General features: G+C 38.0%; 1 protein-coding gene across 2 annotated transcripts in view; it reads left to right on the top strand.

The window, feature by feature from the left end:
* Positions 1-20,170, top strand: part of LOC121737305 (high affinity cAMP-specific and IBMX-insensitive 3',5'-cyclic phosphodiesterase 8) — a 225,531-nt gene that overhangs the window by 92,526 nt on the left and 112,835 nt on the right. The gene's annotated exons all lie outside the window — the stretch shown is intronic.

Genomic DNA, 20,170 nt, shown 5'->3' with positions numbered 1-20,170 from the left:
AGTGAACACACTGAGACGGGCTGTGCCGGGGCTCAGCGTGCCGGGGCGCATCGCAAAAATCCGCCTCCATACAATTTGGACCCCTTGGAATTACGCCGAAATGTAGCTTCACTCTGCATCCTCTATCGGTTGTATCACGGGGAGTGCTCTGAGGAATTATTCGGAATCTGGTATGATTCCAAACAATTCCTCAGAGCACTCTGCATCCTCTATCGGTTGTATCACGGGGAGTGCTCTGAGGAATTGTTCGGAATCTGGTATTGTTCCGAACAATTCCTCAGAGCACTATGCATCCTCTATCGGTTGTATCACGGGGAGTGCTCTGAGGAATTGTTCGGAATCTGGTATGATTCCGAACAATTCCTCAGAGCACTCCCCGTGATACAACCGATAGAGGATGCAGAGTGAAGCTACATCTCGGCGTAATTCCAAGGGGTCCAAATTGTATGGAGGCGGATTTTTGCGATGCGCCCCGGCACAGCCCGTCTCAGTGTGCTCACTCCTCAAGAGCGCTCTTGTGTTCTGCGCAGTGCGCATACACCGGGGGCCATAAAATTACTCCTGGCCTAGATTCAATAAATCTTCCTTTACTTTCATAACCCAGTGGGATGGGTCATGGGCCTTGCACAACCGACGCGACTCAATGATATTCTATGTTACTAACGTAACTAGATTGGAAGTTTACGGTAGCAACGCGTTGCCACTTCGAAGATGCCTGCAGGCATATCTCACATACATAATGACATAACGAATATATGACTTGACATTGTCTTTTGAACAAAAAAGTGGTTACGCATTTCTGAGAATCTTTTGTAAGATATTGCTACTCTAGTATTTTAGAAACTCATTGACGCGACTAGTGAGAGATCCAGGACCGACCTTATTACATGTCCATCCGACGCATGGTTCATCTTACTTGTCAGACAATCAGAATGATCAATATGCATTGTCAAAACCGAACTTGGAAACTACATTATCACAACGCGAAATTCGAACCTACGGCATCCATTATACGATCATACAAGTCAATTCCGTCAATCATTAATTATGTTTGACTGATGGTGACTGATGGACTGACGGAAGAGAATTGAGTTACCGTCTAATACCATTCGTATTAGACGGTAACTCAATTCTCTTCAGTTTTATGTCAGTCAAAGCCAAAATTTTCAAAGGTTTCTAATTTTTTTCCTATTTTGTCAGATGTGACAACACGTTGCATGAAGCAAAAATCCAGATATCCAGATTTTCGTCAATCAACTTCATGCAAACATCAGTCACTGCATTACACGACAGGTTATGCATCAGTCACAGTCATGACTGTGGTAAAACTGACAGCAAAACCTACCGTGTAATGTTGACGTTCCACGTTGACGTCGTCGTGATGTGGAGATGTGGACAGGCCGCAAGTCAAGAGCTGGTTAAATCAGACCGCAACGTAACGCGTAGATAATATGCATTTCTAAATTTGTATGGATTTGACAGATTTCAATTGCGTGAGACGTCGTGCAAAGTTGTCAAATCCATATAAAATTAGAAATGCATCTACGCATCGCGTTGCAGTCTGAATTGACCCTTACTTTACAGTCTTAACCACCGGACCACGGATGCGTTATGTATAAACGACAAAATCCGCATCCATACTAACAATTATTATTAATAATAATAATAATAATAATAGCTCCCACACCGGTTTCGGTGACGATGGCCGATTTCATTGAAACCAGGCCAGCTACGCAGGAGTAATTTTATAGTGCCCAAGTGTGGGCGCAGTACACAAGAGCACTCTCTATTTCTTTACTCTTATAACTAAGTGGGACGGAAGACCGACACGACCGGCGAGAGATCAGGCGCAGGACCGACTTTTTACATGCCCATCCGACGCATGGATCATCTTACTTGTCACACAATCAGGTGATCAGCCTGCATTGTCCTAACCAAACTTGGAAATAACATGTTTCCAACGCGGGAATCGAACCCACGACCTCCGAGTCAAGAGCCGCGCTCTATACCACTAGACCACGGAGGCGTTCAATACTAATACATAATTATAATAAAATACTAATACTTAATTATAATATTTATAAATGCGAAAGCATGTCTGTCTGTCTGTTACCTCTTCACGCCTTAACCGCTGAACCAATTTAGCTGAAACTCGGTAGGTAGATACTTTGAGTCCCGGGAAAGGACATAGGGTACTTTTTATCCCGTAAAAATGTACGGTTCCCGCGCGATAATCTAATTTTGGCGCAGTTGCGGGCGTATAAACGACAAAATACCTGAATATTGGGTTCTAGTACGTCCTTGGCCGTGATGACGGAGTTTACCGACGTCGTAAAAGGCGAGTGCTGTTTACGACTGCGGTAAATTGAAAGTGTTTAGGGTTTACTGTACTACTCAAGACATTGTTACAACAAAACATATAACCCCTGTAATAAGAAAAAAATAATATTTACACAGCAAATAACTATACAAAGTTTACTTGTCTTTGTCTGGCACATTGGAAAAGTCACATTATATTCAAAGACAGTAAACCCTGAATAATAATTATTTTATAGAGATAATTGATACATACTATGAAATATAGGATACTGTAGATGCCACCCGCAATTCCGTTCTGCCAAAACTCGTTTATCGAGCGGGGTACCTTAAATTTTTCTGGGTAAATTCCATATTTCAGCAAAAATAAAAGGTACAGCGGTTTGGGAGTGTAATGGTAACAGACAGACATACACAATTTCGCATTTATAATATTATAAGTATGGGTTTGAAGCATTCGATAGAATCCCAATTCTGGTGTTTTAATTAAACTTTCAAGTTACTGTCATTGAATTTTGATGCCATAAAAAGTTATTAAAAGTTTTGACCTATCAGATCGCGTTTCACGTTGGTTTCACATTTTACGAAATACCATTTACCACACCACAGCTGTTTAGCAGAATCAGCCTACATTCTTCTAGATCAAAAATCGTTAATAACATCGTAAACGCGATTCAGATCTTGAAAAATACACTCGTAATTCATAATAATTTATGTGCGTTTACCTTAGGCTATAATTCAAACAGCCAATGGTTTCGTCAAACATTCATCATGTGAGCGCTTTCAACTCTTTCAAGGCGTTTGTAAATTGCCTTGTTTCGAAATACATAGAACATAATATTAAAGATTGGCTTTGAGCTATAAGTTGAAACAATCTACACTAGCTGTACAAAATAAGTAACTTCCTTAGCGATGTTGTCCAGTTTTTTGGTGGGGGTAAAAAATGTAAAGCAAAAAATCTAATATCGTCCTTTTCTCTGTTCACACTCACGCCCGTCTTTCATTTGCCAGGTGAAAAGGGACGACGCGGAATCTTCGCCAAGTTAGTTTTAGGGTTCCGTACCCAAAGGGTAAAAACGGGACCGACATCGAAGTCTTAGTAATAGCTAAGACTGCGATGTCTGTCCGTATCTCTGTCTGTCTCCAGGCTGTATCTCGAGAACAGCTATAGCTAGACTTCTGAAATTTTCACAGATTTTGTATTTCTGTTGCCGCTATAACAACAAATATCTACTAAAAACAAAATAACATTAATATTTAAGGGGAGCTCCTATACAATTTAGGGCTTTTTCTCAAGTTTAAAAATGAATTATAAAATCGTCAATTTTGATTTAGTCCCCATTTTAAAAGCTCGCATTGGGACACGTGACCTGATCAAAAATATGTAAAACGGTGAAAGAGTAGATCGCCGGCGGCGTGGCTTAGGATAAGAAACAACAACAGACAATATATTATGTTAAAGCTCAACAAGCAAAGTAGCCACTGAAATATAATATTTTCAGTCGACTTTTCATTAACATCAAACATGTTTTTTTCCTGCACGTGAAGTACACATGTGTTCGGTTGTTATCGTGAACAAATACGAGCCTGTCACTGCTTACACTGGAGCAATCAATTAAATTTACGGCCCAAAACGCCGTAGCACAATGAAATATATATAGATAACAGTAGATCATTTTCATCACATTTGACACTAGACTGTCCCACTGCGCATGCAGACCTCAGCGTATCAGATAACTTGAAATAGCAAAATGCACGCTAGCTTGTCTCCGGACTCTGTGTAAATTGGAACAGACAGACAGACAGTGACAGACAGTGGGAATCGCAGACACAATAGATTTTCAATTTTATGCGGCACCCGGGTGCCGCTTAGTAGTTGATGGGTTAATAGCACGGGTAACAAGTCTGTCAAATTAATGTGAATTTTGCAATATTTTTGTTTAGGAAATAATACTACAAAACTGATAGGTCATATCAGTTTTGAGTTCATTTAAAAGTGCATCTCATTGACACGTCATGGTTCAATAAGGAGGCTTTATATTCGATGGGATATTTTATTTTAGGGAATTGGTTGCCATTGGTTCATTTCGTGTCGAAGAGTTCAACGTTAGTCGGTTTTCTGCCTTGTTTGTTTACGCTCTCAGTAAAATAAAGTAACACGAATTATAGTTTTCATGGAAGTGGAGTCTACTGTATGTTGTGTATACTGTGGTGATAGCTTATCACTCCGTCATAGTGATAACATCAGTAGCTTGCCGGTACGCGAGATGAAGTGATGTTTTCAAGGAGAAAATGGACTGGTGAGTTTTCTCAACTTCTATAAGAAAAATCCAAGTTAGTTAGGTTAGTTACGACAAAGATTCATTAAAATCAGTCGTTTCGGAGGAGTTTGACAAAACAAGTATATTGTACTAAACGAAAGAAAATTCTAATTATATAGACACGATGTAAACTAGAATAGCAATCCGTAACTAGTTCCAGTGATACTAATAAACGTGTTTGCGTTCGTCCAGCAATAATATAAACTTGGCACTCATGATTTACAGCACGTAGAAATTAACTTGGCACCTGCGTTGTATAGAGTTTTCTTAGAACTAGGTGCCTAGTTAAATTATGCGTGTTATACGAAAAAACGTCAATAAGAACTCCTAGTTGTGCTCCTAGTTACAGAATTATAATATTATGGCAGATTACGCCTCTGTGATTCAGTGGCCTATGCCTATGTCGTAAGTTTGTTTCCCGCATTGGAATTTGGAATAAATGTTGTTTCCAAGTTTGGTTAGAATAATGTAGATTAACCTTGTCTAAAAAGCAAGATGATCCATGCGTCGGAGGGGCATGTAAGAAGTCTCGATCTCTTGCCAGTCGTGTCGGTCGTTCGTCTCACTGATTTATGAGAGTAAAGGAACAGAAAATACTCTTGTGAAATCTCTTGTGAAATGCGCACACACTTGGGCACTACAAAATTACTCCTGCGTAAAAGGCCTGGTTTCAATGAAACATGGCGGATGAACAGATGACCGACACCGTCATAGTTTTTACCAACCCTAAAATTGAAAACAAACGCTTGATTTAAGGTGTGACGTCACGTGGAAAAACAAACATGGCCGCGACGTAACGTAAATATTTAAATAACCAATGATATTCTATGTTACTAACGTAACTAGATTGGAAGTTTACGGTAGCAACGCGTTGCCACTTCGAAGATGCCTGCAGGCATATCTCACATACATAATGACATAACGAATATATGACTTGACATTGTCTTTTGAACAAAAAAGTGGTTACGCATTTCTGAGAATCTTTTGTAAGACATTGCTACTCTAGTATTTTAGAAACTCATTGTAAATAACCATTAGCACACTCATAACCGCGCCGACTGAAGCTATCAAACTATTACTTTGATTTTTTAATAGTGCGTTACACGTAAAGGTCGGTCACCATTGCAACGTGACGCGTGGAACAATGCGATGCATTTTTAATTAGCCATTCAAAACTGAACTTTATTTACTATCAGATAAACATTGAATTGAATTTGCCGCTCGCGGCGTCGGGCTGCCTGAAATAAATAAATAGCGGTCTAAATTATTGGTATTATTTAGATGAATAATTGTAGGCTTGATAAATCATTTGAGTTTTTTTTAATAATTAAGTAGGTATACATCTTTTAAATCTACCTCTGATTAATAAAAACCCGCGCGACACTACTATAAAAAAACGTATAAATACATTGCTTCTTTGTTATAAGGATTAGGTGCACGATTTTTTTCTATCCATGCATAAAACATGATTCTGATATAATATACAACATTTTTGCTAGAATTTCTGCGGGGCTAAAATGGTCACATTTAGCAATTCCTCTCAATCAATTCAGCAAATGAATTGTCAAAACTGTCAAACTGACAAATGTCAAAACTGTCAAACTGACAAATGTCAAATCAGTACAAAAATACAGAAATGAATTGCGAGCAGAGTTGCATTTTGCGATTTCAGAAAAATGAATCATGTTATGATTCATATCATGATTCTTCAAAGCGACCATTTTAGCCCCGCTGAGGTAAACTAATAAACAGCTGTTGCGTTTTTCACGCTGTACAGGTGCGCGCGCGCCTCGTAAACCCATCACAATATTTACTATACACCCTATCTATCGCACCGATAATGGAAATGTGTTTTATCGAGGAAAATGCTGATGAAACCACTATTCTCAAATCGCGGAATTCTGTCTGTAGCGGTCGTTGACTCCCTGTCAAAAATCTTGTCATTTTTTTATTTAGCCCGCGATTGACAATGAAGTGACAGATGTTTCTAGTCTAGGGTGAAATCGTATTTTTCATACACGATATGAACACAGTGTGAATTATATCACTTCAAAGTTCAAATTCATAAATTATTATTGGCGACTTACTTCTTACGAAGAGGTAACCAAGACGTTTTCCGATGAAACTATAAAAGTCGATTTTTTTACAAGAATTCATTTTTATTCTTTACTTAACAGAATGCAGTACGAGTATTTTCGCTTAACTCCTAGACTACATAGGTCAATGACCACTGGTGCCACCTTAAATTGTTCTGACTATGTATATTGAAATTTTAGCATCAATTTACTTTGTTACAGAAAGTAAGGAGAGTAAAAGAAACGGAGTCTAAACTCTACTCACTTTATTTTCTATCTTATAATCCGTATACGTCCCAGTAAGGACGGACTGATTTTAACTTGGCAAAATGTACGGTTCATGCATTATGTAAAAATTCAGCCTGTCGCTCACCAAAAGATAGTTTCGAGACGTGTCCATCAAACTATAGTTTATAGCTGTTTCTCATCATTCGATCTTTATTAGATTTAAACATTTCTTTGAAATTCGTGTCCATATCAGTTCCTGTTATACAATAACTGTAATGGTATCAAGTTCCAATTAGCAAAGCAATCGGAGTGTCAAAGGACCACACATACACACACATGCTTCACTAAAAGCCCATAATTGCTTGTCCAATGTCTAGTCACTGTCCGCAGAAATCAGCTGCACAAAGGTTCGTACTACTAATATATATTCTGTGACAAAGGTAGGGTAGGTTCATATTGCAAGGTGACGATGCGATGAAATGCGTTTTAATTAGCCATTATACACAATATTAATTAAACCTAACAGCTCAAACTAAAGTTAAAATCAAAATTTAAAACGATTTATTTAAATTCTTAAATCTCACCTCTACTCTTATTTTACCTTCTAAGAACAGTATACATATAGATACTACGCTTTTACTTTTGCCTGCCGCTTTCTTGTCTGCTCTAGTTTACTGTGCCAAAACCGTAAAATTTTGGGGAACAGGCATGCTGGCAAGTATTAGTACGAATTATCCCTATTAAAATCTTACAGGAATAGCTTAAAAACATTTCATAGAATATATATTGTAAATATTATTATTAAAAACCTTTGTCAAGCGTCAAGTTGTCAAATGTGTGTTTTGTATACAAAAAACACATTTGACAACTTGACGCTCCGCTTCGCAGTCGCCTGGTCGCGTAGGTTTGGCCTAAGCTTTAAACCGATAAGCATTTTCAATATAAGATAGAAATCCTGAGTGGTTTGTAAGCAGACCCCCTGGGGTGGGGGTGGTGGGGTGCAAGGAAATCAATCCCCCCCTGATAGAACTGTCAAGTGGTCATCTAATAAAAACGTCCCGACAATATAACTATCGGTTTAAATCTGAAAGTAATCACATTGTTGTTTTAATGTTACACTGAACAGGTTATATCAAGCACCTTAATTTAAAAAACCCAACCCAACCCCAACCTTAATTTATAAAATTAGAAATAATACAAAAATGTTTTTCATTTACGTCAGAAAAAAAACATTATTTGATTAGAAAATGCGATAAATCAAATCAAAATAGTAGACACAAAACTAAAGTTTTGCAGTAAACTATTTCTAGGCACAGTTTGATAAATTTATAAACTATACTATCCTTTCACAGCGATTTGACTCAAATTACTGATTACAAATTTCGTGATTCTAGTTATTGTATTGTAATAAATAACTAGGTACTGTAAAATTTGTAGGAACATTTTTTTTATGAAATAACCCCCCAAACGAGCAAACGGGTCACCTGATGGAAAGCAACTTCCGTCGCCCATGGACACTCGCAGCATCAGAAGAGCTGCAGGTGCGTTGCCGACCTTTTAAGAGGGAATAGGGTAATAGGAGAGGGAGGGAAAGGAGGGAGGGTAGGGATGGGAAGGGAAGGGAAGGGAATAGGGTAGAGGATTGGGACTCCGGTAAACTCACTCACTCGCCGAAACACAACGCAAGCGCTGTTTCACGCCGGTTTTCTGTGAGAACGTCGTATTTCTCCGGTCGAGCCGGCTTATTTGTGCCGAAGCATGGCATGGCATACCACGTCAACATTTTGTTTGGCCCAGTTTTATGATAAAATTATAGAATATGTTTTTAGAACATTCTACCCATTGCATCGTAGTTAACCATCCTAATTCTTTTTTATTGTTTTTTCCTTAATGTTTTTTTTTCCCTTGCGTAATCTTTGTAATGTGGTTTAATGTGTTTACATCCTAATAATATTATAAAAGCGAAAGTTTGTTTGGATGTATGGATGTGTGGATGTATGGATGTTTGTTACTCTTTCACGCAAAAACTACTGAACGGATTTTAATGAAAATTTACAATAATATAGCTTATACATCAGAATAACACATAGGCTACAATTTTAACCGACTTTCAAAATGGGGGAGGTGACTAATATTATAAAGGCGAAAGTTTGTTTGGATGTATGGATGTGTGGATGTATGGATGTTTGTTACTCTTTCACGCAAAAACTACTGAACGGATTTTAATGAAACTTTACAATAATATAGCTTATACATCAGAATAACACATAGGCTACAATTTTAACCGACTTTCAAAATGAGGGAGGTGTTATGTTCGTTTTCTTATGTTCAACGATTACTCCGCCGTTTGTTAACCGATTTTCTAAATTTTTCTTTTGGTATATAGGGTATCATCCCAGTTTAGTAATTATATTCACAAAAGTGGTGATCTGATGAAGGATCCATAAGTAATCGAGGGAACTCCTCAAAATTTATAGGGAAACATGTGGTGACTTCGGTTTCGTGAGAAGTATTCTAAGCATATGCTACCAACAAGTAAGATTTAGCACCGAGGTATACCTGGTATACCGTGGTTCGGAAGGTGCTGAGAGAACTCCTGATTCTCTATAGATACAAGTTTGGGAGTTTCGGCGTTATTTTAAGAACGGAAAGCATATGCTACTATGCAAATTACATTCATCATCATCATTACTACCATATCATACCATGCATCGTTCCATGGTTATGACTTATGAGCCTATAATGACCCTGTTATAGGTACTTTTCATAGTCTTTTAGATCGAGACTCGAGTTTGTCAAGCGATAATTTAAAAAAAATATATCCTACCTAATATTATAAACCTGAAGAGTATGTTTGCTTGAACGCGTTAATCTCAGGAACTACAGGTCCGATTTAAAAAATTATTTCAGTGTTAGATAGCTCATTTATCGTGTAAGACTATAGGCTATATATTATCACGCTAAGACTAATACGACCGAAGAAACTCAGGAAATGAGGGAAAAACGGGGGAAATATTAGAAATTACGAACTACTGGAGCAATTTTTATGGCAATATTAAGCACAGATGTCAGATATAGAGTAGACCAAGTGAAGGGAGTAGGGACATAAGCTATTTTTTATGGGAAAATGTACGGTTTCCGTAAAATTCCTAATTTACGCGAGCGAAGCCGGACATCTAGTGTGGAATAAACGTTTATTATTATTATTACTAATTCCTAACACAACATAAGCACAGTTTAAAGCAGTGCTTTTCCGTAAAGAAATAGCTCAGGCTCTACTAATTTCTTTGATATTTGATTTTATTTTACCTTAAACGTCGTTGCAAACACTCAAAGAGCCATCCAAGTGTACATTGATAAGTTATAAATAGACGCAGCGCAAAATATTGAGCATTTTCAGTGTTTTGACGTGAATCGAATTAGAATTTTCTCCGATACCGGCGCGGCGCTGACGAAGTTTGCAGTAAATATGCTTACAATTTAGTTTATGAAGTTAATAAATTATACTCGTGGAGCGGTTTTCTGGGTATTTTGTATACGATATAGTCCCTAGAGAGTAGAGTTGCTTGAAAGTTTTAGAGCCTGTCCAGATGGTGCGTTTTACGCGCGATTGAGTTACTCGCGCGTACCCGAGATACTAGAGCTACATAATATATCGCGTCCAGTAGCTCTACCATGAGTTTAAAGCGATATCTTTTATCGATACTCGATACCAACTACGTAAATTTTTAGTATGGCAAATTTTACAGAGCCTCTAGTGGTCACTTGCGGAACTAAAATCGCCATACTAAAAATTTACGTAGTCGGTATCGAGAATCGACAAAAACTATAGCTTTAAACTCATGGTAGAGCTACAGATGCCTACGCGCGTTTTCTTACTCGCGCGTAAAACAATGACTCTCAACTCGCCCGTGAAACGCGCCAGCGACGCGCGAGTCGAGACTCGAGATACATTGTTTGGGTGCCATTGCAGCGTCCTGGAATACGCGCGAGTCCGTGGTGAATGGACGTATTTGATTGGAGCGTGATAACTTCGAGTCCATGTTTATAGCGTAAAAACGCGCGTAAAACGCGGTATCTGAATGCAAGAAATTGAAACGCGCTTATTTTTTTTTTTTTTTTTTTTTTTATGATATAAGGGGGCAAACGAGCAAACGGGTCACCTGATGGAAAGCAACTTCCGTCGCCCATGGACACTCGCAGCATCAGAGAGCTGCAGGTGCGTTGCCGGCCTTTTAATAGTGAATAGGGTAATAGGGGAGGGTAGGGAAGGGAAGGGAATAGGGGAGGGTAGGGAAGGGAAGGGAATAGGGGAGGGTATGGAAGGGAATAGGGTAGGGGATTGGGCCTCCGGTAAACTCACTCACTCGGCGAAACACAGCGCAAGCGCTGTTTCACGCCGGTTTTCTGTGAGGACGTGGTATTTCTCCGGTCGAGCCGGCCCATTCGTGCCGAAGCATGGCTCTCCCACGTACCAAATACGCTTATACACTTCTCGCGTAAAACGCCTCATCTGGTGGCTTAGGCTTAGGCTAGGCTCTAGTTTATGCGAGCAGTTACACAGTTACAGTTAGTTAGGTAGAGGTTTAGCGGCTACATCTAGAGATCACAAGCAATTGTACGTAACTTTGCTTGTGATTTCGCTGTGTAGCCGTCAAAACTATCTGACGTGCGGACACAATATACAAGGGTGTTTGAAATTCTATTTGCTACCAGGTGCCGCTCTTAGGGTCTATCGTGTCAAATAGGCATAATATTATCGTGACACATGACAGCTATATCATGACATATGACAGCAGTTTGACACGATAGACCTTAAGGTTACAATATAGCGGCACCTGGTGACAAATAGAATTTCAAACATCCTTATTGAGCCTTAGTTGCCACTTGCCGTTCAAATAGTTTCGACTTTCGACTGATACCAAATGCAATGGTTTCTTATTAATTGATTTTCTTATATAAGTACTAGCTGTCCCGGCAAACGTTTCTTTACCATATAAAGTACTAGATGACGCCCGCAACTCCGTTGCGCCAAAATTCGTTTATCGCGCGGGACCCGTACATTTTTCCGGGATAAAAAGTATCCTATGTCCTTTCCCGGGACTCAAAGTATCTCCATGCCAAATTTCAGCAAAATCGGTTCAGCGGTTTGAGCATGAAGAAGTAACAGACAGACAGACAGACACACTTTCGCATTTAAAATGTTAGTAAGGATTTCGCCCATATTATTTTATTGAAGTGACTAAATAAGTATGTCACCATGGCAACGTCCATCGCTATCCCGTCGCACAAACAATGGTCGCCGTCAGTCTCGAGTTGTAATAATTTACTATTATTTATTCAACAAATGCACTTATCAATATAAAAAGTACCCAGTAGCCTATTCTCAGACCCACTGAATATGCATATAAAATTTGGTTAAAATCAGTAAAGCCGTTTCGGAGGAATACGCGGCCTAACATTGTGACACGAGAATTTTATATATTATATAAGATTTGCTAAGTCACACTCACTTGAAATGTTATTTTTTTTTAATTCGAACAGCGTCTAGTCCCTAGAAACCGCGTTATTTTGGTCTTTTACTTTAGCTCCTAATAAAGAAGTTATAAGCTTGGTATCACTTACTGAGTTGTAATAGAATATAACTGACTTCTATCCGCAGAACTAACAGGATAAGTGTCCACGTCAATAAACTCTAACTTCGGAACTAACTTCGTAACTTCTGTTTCATTATTCGAGTAATATGATATAGTTGTTGCAATTAGTGCAATTATGACTAAATACAGGTTGTAACAATGCTAAGGTTGGGTTGCACCAACTAACTTTAACTATAACTTTAACTACAATGCAAAATGTCAAATCTTTGTTTAAAGTTAAAAATGGACGCCATTAAGACGCCATATTTAACCATAACCATAGAGCTCGACAAGGTTTTAAATGCACGTGGCGAAAAAAGGAACTAACGCTGTCATCATACAAAAACGCCATTTATGACAGTTCTCGTTTACCAGCAGCGCCCCCGCCCACGTTCGTTTATAATTGAAAGTTGCAGCGCAGAAAAAGCATTTTTTTTTTCTGGGATTTGCATCTAAGGCCTCAGCGTCATGAATTTGCTCATATATTTATGTATATGGAAAAAATTGCTCTCTCAGCGGTGCTAGTTTCCCAGTGAACTCTATATAGGGAACACATACACACCCTAAAGTATTATCACTTAGTTTTATTATACCCTGTATAATTGTATAGCTTCGTATCATAGAGATAATTTTATTGTGACTGAAAAACCGTACATTACCATTATTGTATTACTTTACTGCCATGCCTACGACTTCAGCTATGCGCCGAAATTCCATTCCACGTGGAATTCTTATGCTGCGTTTCCATGCTTGCCAAGGCTTGACAAGTATCCACAAGGCACAAGCGTCCACAAATCTCGCTTGGCATTTGGAAGTCATTTTAAACACGCTTGTGAATACGTCAGTGTATTGCGTAAGAACATCTAATCATGGCGGACACCCAACTTGTGTCGGCTATTACGTTTGCTTTAACCTTTTAAGCGCGCGGCAACGTGTGAACGCGTCGCAAGCGCTTGCCGCAAGCGGCTTTTGATCTGTGTCCAAAAACCGACACTACTCCGGATCGGATACAAGCATCCGCAAGCTCACGCAAGTCAAGCCAGACACTCTCTTTACACGCTTGTGCTTGTTGACGCTAGTCAAGCCTTGGCAAGCATGTAAACTCAGCATTATATTTTTCCGACCCAAGAGCTAGCGACAGTCAGACCATCGTCATTGTACTGATATAAAAGCTGAAAATTCTTATAAGATACTTTTTTTTATGAAAGTTGAAGCTTAGAAGATACTTTTTACAGTTACTTGCCAGACACTCCTAAAATATTACACTTTAACTACTACATAAACTACTGCGGTAGCCTTTTTCAAAATACTTGGTTTCACAACAATTTTTTGATACAGTTATGTTTTTTTAGTATTTTTCAATGATATTCTACTTATACAGATATGTTACGTCCATACTATTTTCCGGCTTTAATCTCTTCCGAACAATTTTCAAATTCAAAATTGCAAACATTGACAAATTTGACAGATAAGTGAAACAAAAGATACGAAAAACAATTTACATAAAAGAGACAGTTCTATTTTTAAACGTCGAATCGTATCGCTGTCTCTTTCTTCGCCTGAGCTATGGCGAAAATTCGATTTTTTCCAGATTGCTCGAAAAAATAATTGAAAATGTAAATAATCGAGGTATTAAAAAACATAGTTTAAAATTCCATGTGTTTTGTTTACTTTCTAGTCATAATTAGTAGGTACATTTTCGATACACGCACATCGTCATTTTCAATTTATTTAGGTACATGTACAAGACGCAGCACGTTCGTGACTGCGCTCGATGCAGACTAAACAACAAACGGCTCAATTGGGCCGTATTTGAATCTTCACAACGCGCGCGGTAGTAACATATTATCTGCTTTGAGTTTTTCATCATTGGTATTTTTATTATTGTCTGCATTAAAATAATCTGTCATATGACAACAGTTAAAATGCTTGATAGTGACGTGGTGATAAGGGCCGACGTCAGAGCACTCACAGCACGTAATGATAAGTGTAATCATAGTATTTACGTGTATTTACTGTCTTGGTATTTGCGAAACATAAACTTGACATTCAATGGCTTAAATAATAATAATAATATCTATGGACGCTTCACACCACGTCAGTCTGTCCCCGTGCTAAGTACCTGAAGGACTTGTGTTACGGGTACCAGACAACGGAAATGTATATAATAGATCTCGCGGTGTAGCGGTCCGCGCGTTTGCGCGGACTTTGGTACATAAATCCATTGGTCAATTTATACTAGCGCACAGTCGAAGTGCATCGAAGCGAATTATTAAAACTGAACATAACAAATTCAACTTTAACTCCAATAGCCTCGTAAACGAATGCCCAAAATGGTCTGCTTGGAAAAGTCGAAAGCAGAAATTTTAACTTTAATACTTTGTTTAGAGTAGTTAGGAGATAAACATACTAAAAGTCTTGGCCCCTCCCAGGCGAGCCCGAGGGAGGTTGGGGCTGGGCAAAGAAGCTCCCGTTTTTTGGTTTTTTGCTTACTGATCAAAAACGGTGCTTCATACGAAATTCTCTTCTAGTACATAATAAAAGCTAATTAAATTCTCTACAACTTCGTCTTTTACACTTAGTATCTATCTCCAATCATTGCCTCGCTATGAGCTTCTAAAATTGACTGATTTTCAAAAGTGTGTTTTTTAGGGTTTCGTACCCAAAGGGTAATTATTATTTTTAACAAAAAAATAAAATCGACTTCCAAGGTAAAAACAGTAATAACATCCTTATAATATGAACTAAAAAGTATTAAATAATTTTTCCTATCTAATAGTGCCTTTTTCCGAATTCGGCTAAATTTCAACTATTTCTGTACTCAATCTTCATCATTTTGAAGTCGGTACCAGATACTGAACCTTTAGTTCTCTGACAGAATATTTGAAACTTTTGGAACTGGCACCGACTTCAAAATTACTAAGATTTTATTAATATTTAAATTATTGTCTTCCATTTTAAGAGAAAAATCAAAGCGAAGCGTAAAATGAGCGAAAGAGAAAGTAGCATATGATATTTATTAGATTACTGTAAGACAAAAAAGACAATATTTTCTCGATACACATTTTGCATGCAAAAACATTGCTACAGTTTTGACGGCATACGTCGTATCTAAGTATTTTGATATCGTTGTATCGACCTGTAACTGGCCGGGGGTTGATTTTTGAGAAAAGTTTATCTGAGCTTTTTTGCTCCCCTTGGCGCCCCCTATCGATAGTTATATTCAAAAGGGGTGGTTATAAGAGGTTAACTAAGTATTTTTTCCATAGTGTCTCGTTTCCTTCAGTCCAACCCAAATGTGTGCCTTACGCTCTGGAGTAAAGGTTGAATTTGTTACTTATGTTCAATTTTGTGGTACTTGAAATATTATGTATTTTGAAACAATATTATGAAACAACATTAAGGATATTTTTTTATATCAAAATCGCTTTGAAATATACCAAATAAATTAGGACATAACGTGATGACTGATGATATTTTATGGTATTGTGTGTATATTGTATCCATATACAACCATGTGAGTTGTGACATTGGTGACTCTGACATGGTAGTGATGATGATGATGATGATGAATGTAATTTGCATTGAAGCATATACCCCCAAACTTGTATCTATAAGGAATCCGGAGTTCTCTTGGTATCTTCGGAACCATACCTTGGTGCAAAATCTTGCGTTTTGGTAGCATATGCTTAGGATGTTTCTCATAAAACCAAAATCACCATATGTTTCCATATAAATTTTGAGGAGTTCCCTCGATTACTCATGGATCTCATCATCAGATCACCACTTTTGTGAAAATGGGACCAAATTGGAGTGAAACCTAATATAACAAAACAAAAATTTTGAAAATCGGTTCACAAACGGCGGAGTAGAGGTCGAACATACAAAAAAAATATCCACAGGCGAATATATAACCTCCTCGTTTTTTGGAAGTCGGTTAAAAACGGGGCCCTATTACTGAGACTTTGTTGTCTGTCCATCTGTTTGTCCGTCTGTCTGTCCGTCTGTCTGTCTCCAGGCTGTAACTCAAGAACGATAATAGCTAGAGAGTTGAAATTTTCAGAGATTATGTATTTCTCTTGCCGCTATAACAATAAATACTAAAAACAAAATAATTTTTTATATTTTAGGAGGGCTCTCATACAACAAACTTGATTTTTTTTGCAATTTTTTGCTCGATATCTATCATGGCATAAGGTAGGCTGAAATGTTCACAAAATACTTAGTTATATTTAACCTTTAATAATTAAAAATAAAATTTAAATAAAATAAATAATTAATAATTAATTTTCAAAGAAGGAGGGGGATATCGTCCAAACTAATGTACCACTTTGAGACATACTCCAAATGAAAGGGCTTGAAAAGTTAAACATTTTATTGTATGACGAAAAATCTCTAAACCATGGGAGAAAAAAGTTAATGAAGAGAAGGTAAGAGAAAATCACAAAAAAAACACCCTATATTATTGCATCAATTTATAGTGTTGCTGGTTAGGAATGATTTCTGGAAAGTAATCGTATATGGCAAACTTGAGGACAGACAGACGGACAGACAGACGGACAACCCTTACCCTTTCGGTACGAAACCCTAAAACACACACTCGGCCAATTTTAGAAGCTGATAGCGAGGCAATGATTGGAAATAGATACAAACTGTAAATGACAAAGTTGTAGAGAATATGGGAGTATGTCCGTCTGTCTGTCTCCAGGCTGTAACTCAATAACGACAAAGTTGTAGAGAATTTAATCAGCTTTTATTATGTAGTACAAGATAATTTCGTACGAAGCACCGTTTATGATGAGTAAGCAAAAAACCAAAAAACGGGACCTTCTTTGCCCCCCACCTCCATCGGGCTCACCTCGGAGGGATCAGGACTTTTTGTATGTTTATCTCCTAACTAGTCTAAACAAGGTACCAAACTCAAAATTTCTGCTTTCGACTTTTCCAATCAGAATCATTCGTTTACTAGGCTACAAAGCGTTAACGCGCTTTATTACTTCTGAGAATTTAAAAAGGCGCGTGCATCCGCGCGAATTCGCGTGAATACGCCCGACCAACGCTGATTGGCCTCGCAGGGGTAATGTATGCGTTACGCTCTGGAGTTAAGGTTGAATTTTCGGTGTTCAGTTTTTGGGAATTCACTTCGCTTCGCTTCGACTCTGCGCTATTATAAATTGACCCTTAGGCTTCGTTTCCACCAGAGATGTGTTGCGAGGAATGTGTTTTTAAGATCCAATAGAATCGCTGCGTTAAGCGATGTCACGGCAAGCTCATGTCAATGAAGCAATGCTATTGGATCTTAACACGTTGACGGACAGTGCCGCCCATAGACGTAAGTTCTTAAAAAATGTTAAAAAGCGATACGACAGTACGCCTGTCGACGTATGAGTTTAGGTCGAGCCACAGAGAGTACGCTTCAAGACGATCGATTTCTCATACAAGCAGTGGCATTTTGTACTGTCACCGTAGAGGTATCAGACATTTGTACTGTCACCTACTACGAATAATAAAAACTAAGGAATTGTAACTCCCATACTATTACCGTTTTAAATTTGGTTCCTTTTGATCTATCATGTAACGTCAGCCTAGTACCGCTCAAGGTCACCTAAATATTGCAAATGTATTAAAATGTGTATAGGCTAAGGTACACTTTTTTGACATGTATTGTGGAGCATGATTTTTGACGGGTTACTTTTCCTTAGTTTTTATTATTCGTAGGTCACCTATAATGAATTACACATACTTAAAGGTCACGCACACTTTAAAAAATTTTCGTTCCCCCACGCCGCACACCACGCCTCTAGACGTCGTATTTTCATACATTTAGCTGCATTTAGCCCAGTACTGCCCAGCGGCAGTGCATCACGGGTTGCTAAATGGTTTCCATAAAAATAAAATCATATTTTGTAGATGGCGGGTAGGGATTCTTATGAACAGCAGTAAAAAAGACTATAGGACTTATTCGAAAAACACATTCCTCGCAACACATCGCGCGTCTTACAATGGCATGCAGAACTAAAATGACAAGAGCCGATAAGAAACCATTAAATCAAGCTGGCAATCCATGACAGCGTTCCTCATGCAGTTGTAGCCATATCCCGGCACACTAACACCTGTGTCTATTACACTGACACTGATGGAGACGCTGTGGCAAGCTTCATAAAAAGAGCCACGGAGGTGTCAACCGAACACATAAGAGATTATAATATAAAAATGGCTATAAAAGACAGGAACGATAAAGTCCTAAGCCACATGGCGGGTAGATTCGACACAGAACGATGTCTTTTTAACAACCTAGAAACTCCACCCAGCTTGAGTGACCCCTCTCCACCAAGCCAATGTCACAACATCTAAAGGCAAAGGGTGGAGCAGCATAAAATCTAAGGAAATCGGAAAATGTCGGATCTACTGGCCGCCACACCGACTGGGACCTCACCGTTCAAAACATTAATATTATTATTATGCAATTTATAAAACAATAAATGTATATATTTATTTATTATATGTATAACATATTATACTCTATTCTATTAAATATACATATACACATATATATATATATATATATAAAAAAAAAAAAAAAAAAAAAAAAAAAAGTGTCCATGGCGTGATGGACCACAATTAATTAAAATTCATAATATTATTTCAATTATCCTTGGTGCGAAAAATCTAAATAATAAAATAACAAAAAAAGGATATGGACGAACAGTCTATAGACGGCCCCAATTTTAAAATAAAAAAAAAAAAAAAAAAAAAAAAAAAAACCATTAAATCAAAATAAATCACACATTAATAACAATACGTTTGAGATTATAATGGCATTAAAAACTACAAATGTAATTAGTTAATAAACGAATAAAACCCCGAACCTTGTGACGGCAGTGAAAATTTTATGACTTTCAGAAATTATGAACAAACTAAACGCCATTAGTTATAGGTATTGTGTTGTTCACACATTCATTGCATTGTGTTGCTGTTGTGACTTGTGAAAAATCAAATAAACACGTGGGTTTGATGATTGCTTCAATTTAAATTTTAATGAAAAGGTTCACAGAAAATGTATTTAATTTGGGTAAAAACTGCGAATAATAAAAACTAGTTTTTACTATTCGTAGGGTAAAAATCTTAAATACATTAAAGTTAATTATTGTTACTCTTGACGTATCTCCGTAACGTATTCAGACTTCATTCGAATTCTGGAGACCTACTACTAGTTTTGAGACTTAAACAATCGAACGAGAATGCTGCGTCCTAGTCTAACAAACGTGAAACGACGTTGTTAGAGCAGGACGAGGCGTTCTTGTCCGATTGTTTGAGTCTCAAAACGGTTTCGTAGTAGGCCTACTGTTGTGAGGCGCTCAAGCCTCCGTGGTCCAGTGGTTCAGAGCTCGGCTCCTGACTCGGAGGTCGTGGGTTCGATTCCCGCGTTGGAAACATGTTATTTCCAAGTTTGATTAGGATTGTTGATGATGAGTGTAAAAATATGTGTACGTATACACTTACAGAAGCACGATTGAACGTGAATTCTATGAGATTAAATTGTCAACGTCCCGATAAGTGCCGACTGTACGTCAAAAAAAGAGTTCTCCTGCCA

The sequence above is a fragment of the Aricia agestis genome, chromosome 20 (genome assembly GCF_905147365.1).
Source record: "Aricia agestis chromosome 20, ilAriAges1.1, whole genome shotgun sequence".
Lineage (NCBI taxonomy): Eukaryota > Metazoa > Arthropoda > Insecta > Lepidoptera > Lycaenidae > Aricia > Aricia agestis.
Note: the sequence above shows the minus strand (reverse complement) of the source record. Positions and strands in the feature narration are given on the sequence as shown.